The 6,130-nt window shown below is 46.0% G+C and overlaps 1 non-coding gene across 1 annotated transcript; it reads right to left on the reverse strand.

The window, feature by feature from the left end:
* Positions 1-5,667: 5,667 nt before the first annotated feature.
* On the reverse strand, positions 5,668-5,883 carry LOC130886284 (small nucleolar RNA U3). Its single transcript, XR_009058259.1, has one exon. It is a non-coding gene; the product is annotated as a small nucleolar RNA U3 (small nucleolar RNA).
* Between the last annotated feature and the right edge of the window lie 247 nt (positions 5,884-6,130).

Here is a 6,130-nt window from a genome sequence, read left to right on the forward strand (position 1 = left end):
CACCTTCTTCTCTGGCTCCTCAGGCGGTCAGTGCTGCCTCAGATCCCCCCCACCAGCTGTTTCAGGTTCTCACTATCAAAGTGGCCCCCTGAAAATGAGGAAACCGTGGCAGAAAAGTTGAAGTCCAAGTGTGGAAAGTCTTACCCACTTCTGGATTTTGAAGTGTCACGATGAGTACAGTCTAATGAAGCCAACAACCTGCTGTTCAGGCTGAGGTGAGACCACTATAGCGGCAAAGCTATAGCTGCGGGAAGGACAGAGCCGCCCCTCGGTCACCTTGATGCTGCCTGCAGGGCAAGCTGAGTGTCAGCCTCCCCAGTCATCCAGTAAATGTTACTTACACAGAAAGGGGCTTTTGTGGCTGCAGTGAGGGGAGGGGGCTTACTGTGAGGAGATGGTAATCCTGAGCTATCTGGGTGGGACTTAAAGCTATCACAAGTGTTGTCACACAAATGCATCAGGTGGAGTCGGGGTGTGTCCAGAAGCTAAGGAATTCTGTGCAAAAGGAAGAACCTACGAAAACAGAGCCACTGTGCTCTTTTCACCTCTTCCCTTCCCTTTCCTTCCTTCCTTCCTTCCTTCCTTCCTTCCTTCCTTCCTTCCTTCCTTCCTTCCTTCCTTCCTTCCTTCCTTCCTTTCTTCCTTCCTTCCTTTTTTGTTGTTTTGTTTTGTTTGGTTGAAAGGGTTTGTTTGTGTGTGCTTTGTTTTTAGATAGAGTCTAACTTCACCAACTTCATAGCCCAGACTGACCTGGAACTCTTGCTCTTGCCGCTGCCTCTCCCAAGTCTTGATTACAGCACAGCGGCTACACCTGGCTCAGTCCCTTGGCTTCATCCTTCGTGCGTGCAGGAATTTGCTGTGGTGGCAACAGGGAACTAACAAACGTATACAAACATGGCAGCTCTCCCATTACTAACATAAATTACGGACGTTTAAAAAAATTAAAAGATAAACTGAAACAGGATTTCAGAATTTGCTCTTTTTATTTTCCTTCACTTTTTTCCTCTAGGTGCTGGGGGATGTGGCTCAGTTGGTAGAGCCTTTGGCTAGCACGCACAAAGCCGGTGGCTCTACCCAAGAACCACACAAACCAGGCTTGGTGGTACACACCTGTAATCCCAGTACTTGGGAGGTGGAGGCAGGGGCTCATCCTCTGCTAGTGAATACAAGGCCAAACTGGGATAAATGAGACCCTGTTAAGGAATTTTAAAAAATGGAAATTGGAGGAAGAAAAGGAAAGAAAGAGAAATGGAGAGAGGAAGGGAAAGAGATAGATAGAGAGATGATAGATAGATAGATAGATAGATAGATAGATAGATAGATAGATAATATTTTGGGGGGGAATATGGGCATACAAAGCTGGCCTGTGACCTTGTACCAGTGCCATTTTCCCGGATGTGATCCTGTTCTCCGTCATACCGGTTGTTACCACCCTGAGATGGTGGGAGCTGAGCACAGTACTTTTCCTCGCTGTTGTGTGGCTTCTGAGTCAATGTTTATTTCAGACTTTTAGGAAGTTACACAGACCTTGCATCTGGTCTGTCTTCTGCCCCCACCCTACCCCAAGCCTCGTGTTGAGTTGAACAAGTGGAAAGTGAGATGATCTGTTTGCATCAGCGCTGACCTTAGGGACCACCGAGAGATTGGGAAGCATCAGCGCTGACCTTAGGGACCACCGAGAGATTGAAGATCCCATTTTCCAGAAGCCATAACATAAGGTAGACAGGAAGTAGGGGCTGTAATGACCATGTGCCAGTGAAGGGGACACAAGAGGATCACTCTGTCCTCCCTGCACTGAGGACAGTTTTCACATTTTGCATCTAAGACAGTAGAACAAAGCCAGTCCCGCCCCAACCTGTCCCAGCCTTTCTGAGATCACAGGGTCTCTCCTGGAAGTGACAGGAGAAAAGGCCTGGAGGTCTGGTCACACAGAGTCTCCGTGGAGAGATGGCCTTCCTTCCATAGTGAGATATCAACTGGAAAACAGAAGAAACTGGTATTACCAGTCTCCCAAAACGCAATAAAACCAACGATGAAGCTGCCAAGCATGGAAGAAATATGTTATATCGACAAAGAACGGCACCCTTTTCTTGTATTCCCCAACAATGCCAAGACTCACTGGGAAGTGATATCTTGTGACCACTTGGGTTTTTGAAAAGATATATTTCTTTTTTGTTTGTGTGTTTGTGCGAGAGTATATGTCACATAGTGCAGTGCCCATAAAATCCAGAAGAGGATGCTCAATCCCCTGGTGCGGAGTTGGAGCTACAGATAGTTGTGAGCTGCCCCAGATGGGTACTAAGAACCAAAGTCAGGTTTGTAGAGCCCTGAGTGATCATACCTGCTGAGCCTCCTCTCCAGCCCTGACTGCTTAGAATTTTGATAAAGCACCAGCCCCAGCTTTGCCCAGTAGTTGAATCCTAGGCACCACATTCTGTAAAGGACCTCAGTGTTTCTTTGTGTGCATGTGTGCGTGTGTGAGTACGGGTATGCACATCCACATGGGGGTGCATATGTGTGTGTGTAAGCACATGTATGCATGCTTGTATAGAGGTCAGAGGGCAACGTTGAGTGTCATTCCTCAGGTGCTGTCCATCTTGGTCTTGTTTTTTCTTTTCTTTTTGAGACAAGTTCTCTAAACAACCTGAAACGCATCAAACAGCTAAATTGGCCAGTTGGTGAGCCAAGGGGATCTGCCTGCCTCTGTTTGCCAAGTGCTGGGGTCACAGTGCCTGCTATAACACACAGTTTCTCTTACATGGCCTCTGGGAATTGAACTCAGGTCCTCAGACCTGTAAAGCAAATGCTTTTGGTGACTGGCATGTCCACCCAGCACACGAATGTTTCCCTTCAAGGTATGCTTACAGTTAGTACACCCATCACTCATGCTCCGGAATCAGTTTTAGGCAGCCTGTGCACAACAGTAAACAAAACGGACAAAGAACCCTTCCTATCCGTTGAAGTGTATATTCTAGTAGGAATAAACAAGCAAAACAATAAGCATTTAAAATAAGAACTGCGATTGTATATCAAGTAGCAAAGGAAAGGAATAGTGAAAATGACATTCAAACAGACTTGAAAAGGGGTGGCGAGGTGAGGTACGAATGTGTGGATGCTCCTGGAAATCAAGAAAGTCTGTGGCCTACCCTTTGGGCAGCCATGTCTGAGAAGAACAAAGAATCACATTCTAGAGTATGGAGCGAGATGGGGCCTTCTACATGAGAGAGAAAATTGTCTTAAGTAAAAGCAAGGTTGCTCCATTCCTGTTACTACTTCCCAAGCTTCATGCACATCAAAAAAAAAAAAAAAAAAGACTAGCTTGGGAGAAAACAGATTGCTGGGGGCAAGACTTCCATAGTGGTATACTGGAGAGCCTAGACACTTTGCTTGGTCCCATCTTCAGTGGTAGCAACGCTGAGACATTTCTTTGCCAAGGATAGCATTACCCTCATAGCAAAACCAGAAAATGATACCATGGTGGGGAAGACGGACAAAACAAAAACAAGTAAAACAAAAATACTGCAAGCTAATGTCCCCAATAGTGCAAAAATCCCTAACCCAGTACTAGCAAGGCAGAGTTCAGCGGCGCTTTGGAAGAACCATTGTTCACGATTAAATGCCGCATGTCTCTGGAACGCAAGGACAGTTCAATTGCTGCAAAGCACCAAAGTTCTCTGCAAGATTAAGAGAATGAAGAGCACACTCCGTGTTCCTCTCTCATCAGAAGCAGAAAACACATTTGCCAAGATAAACACACTTTTGGGATAAAACTTCTTGAGCGATTAAGTATGGAAGAGAAGGGGCTGGAGAGATGGCTCAGTGGTTAAGAGCATTGCCTGCTCTTCCAAAGGTCCTGAGTTCAATTCCCAGCAACCACATGGTGGCTCACAACCATCTGTAAAGAGGTCTGGTGCCCTCTTCTGGCCTGCAGACATGCACACAGACAGAATATTGTATACATAATAAATAAATATTAAAAAAAAAGTATGGAAGAGAAGTACTTTAACATAATAAAGTCTGCAGAAGACAAGCAGATAGGCAAGACCCTACTCAATTATGGAAAGTTAAAAGCGTTTCTTCTGATATGGGAGCAAGACAAAGCTGTCCAATCACCGTCTCTATTCTCAAAACACTGAAAGCCCTAACCAGAGTAACCATTTCAAAAAGACATTGAAAGCAGAAAAGATGGTGTTAAATTTTAACTGGATGCAAAAGGAGCTGCCTTTCAGACCGTGAGCTTTAAATCACTGTAGTGAGACCCAAGTCTTTATTCATCAAAATAGCAATTATACAGTCAGTACACCCTTGCCAATGAGAAAGGTTTGTTTATTCCTGTATTGCAAAAACCCATGCTTTGGGATTTGTTGGGCTCTGGGAAAGCCGTCCTGCATCCTGCTGGTTGTGGGAGCGTTTTCCCTGCAGAAAGCCGTCAAGACACTTGAGGAAGTGGTCAGGCAATGAGAGGTTATGAGAACGGTGGGTGAGGAAGACACTGTATCCATGTGAGAAGTTTTGCTTCATAACTTCAAACAGACCGCTGTATTTTGGCTCAAGCGCTGCCACAGTTCCGAGAATTCCTCAATCGAGCCCTGGACAGCAGCAACTTTCTCCATCTCCCTTGATACCTTGGGAGGAGATGTGATCCTACTGGAGCCGGCTGTGGAATTACTAGTCCCTGGAGTCACAGAGAAAACTGCGTGGGGTGAGTCACACTCAGCAGTGGGCAGGATCCCCAGCTCTCTCCCAGGATCTGGGCTCACAGCCCTGGCTGTTGGGTCAGCGCCACCCACCAGCCCCATCTCCCCTTATCACACCCCTCCACTGGAGTCTGAGAGTTTGGTTTTTTCCCCTCCATCCCACTCTCTTTTATATGTTTTCCTCCTGCTCTCACTCTTCCATGTTTGGGAAAGTGAGTATCCCACTCTGATCTGAATGGAAAGCTTGAAGCACGGACATATAACCTCTTACTGGAAATGAACCCTGCTAAGAATCGTCTGTCCCATTTACTTGAAGTAAATAACTAAATGTCTTTTCTCAAATGGATAGACAATTAGAACTCACTTACCCATTCTTTCCTCATGGTTGTGACATCCAGTTGTCATTACCTTATGTGCACCCTCTTACTGCTATGAAGCTGGTTTAAGACTGTGGTTCTATGGGTCCTGTTTTCATACAATGGTAGCTATGGCCATTTCAGACTGTGATTGGCTGCATGTTCCCAAATCCTCATAAGAGTGCGTAAAACAAATTGCCCTTCTGTGACCAAATCCACAGGTGCTGGTCAGACCTAGCAACTCAGGCAGGACAAGTCCCAGACAGGGCCTCTTGCCCACTGTTCACCTGTGGCTTTGGAGGTCGTGATTGCCTGAAGGCCAATGGGTACCTAGACATCTTTCGCAGACAGGATGAAGGGGCGGGACAAAGGAAAAAAGTGATCTCTAATCTGAATGTAGCCTGTTTGTCAGGAAGTTTCCTTGAAGAGTCTCACAAGACAGCTTTGCTTAAATCTGAGTAGAAAGAGCTACATTTGGGAACCTCTCTGAAGAGAGGAATAACATGAAAAGTTGAGGTGTCAGCACCCCAAAAGCTTCAGGAGTGTTAGCAATTAGGTGGGCAAATGAATGCTCCGTGATGAACAAGGCATGTCATGATGAACTTGTTTTTCTGTTCGCTCAGACTGCGTTCCTTTCCTCTCACTCTCCTAGAGGGAGAGAAGAACGATCACCAGCGGCAGGAGACGTCACAGAAAAGCAGCGCCTAGAGCCGGCTTCACGCTCAGAAGGAAAAGCTACGTCTCATTCTCGTGGTCTCGGGTGCTCTACACAGAGAGAGAAACTTCTCTAGTAACAAACCCTGCAAGTAACGGCTTAGAAGTCCAATCTTTTAAAACAGGATACCCATGTTTATTTCTCAGTGTCCATAGGGAAGCTAGCTGAGTGCCTGATTGTCAGTCCTTGGATGTGACATTAAGGCTGAGAATAAAATGACTTGACTTCCTATTTGTTAAGATTTTCCTCTAACTCATTCAGTGATGTTTGCCAGGTTTGTGGACGCAGCTCTGTTCTCAACAATACAGTCAAGAACGGCTGAACAACGGGGGTGTGTTCTGAGACAGTATCCTCTCTGTACC

Source organism: Chionomys nivalis, chromosome 13, assembly GCF_950005125.1.
Source record: "Chionomys nivalis chromosome 13, mChiNiv1.1, whole genome shotgun sequence".
NCBI classification, from domain to species: Eukaryota; Metazoa; Chordata; class Mammalia; order Rodentia; family Cricetidae; genus Chionomys; species Chionomys nivalis.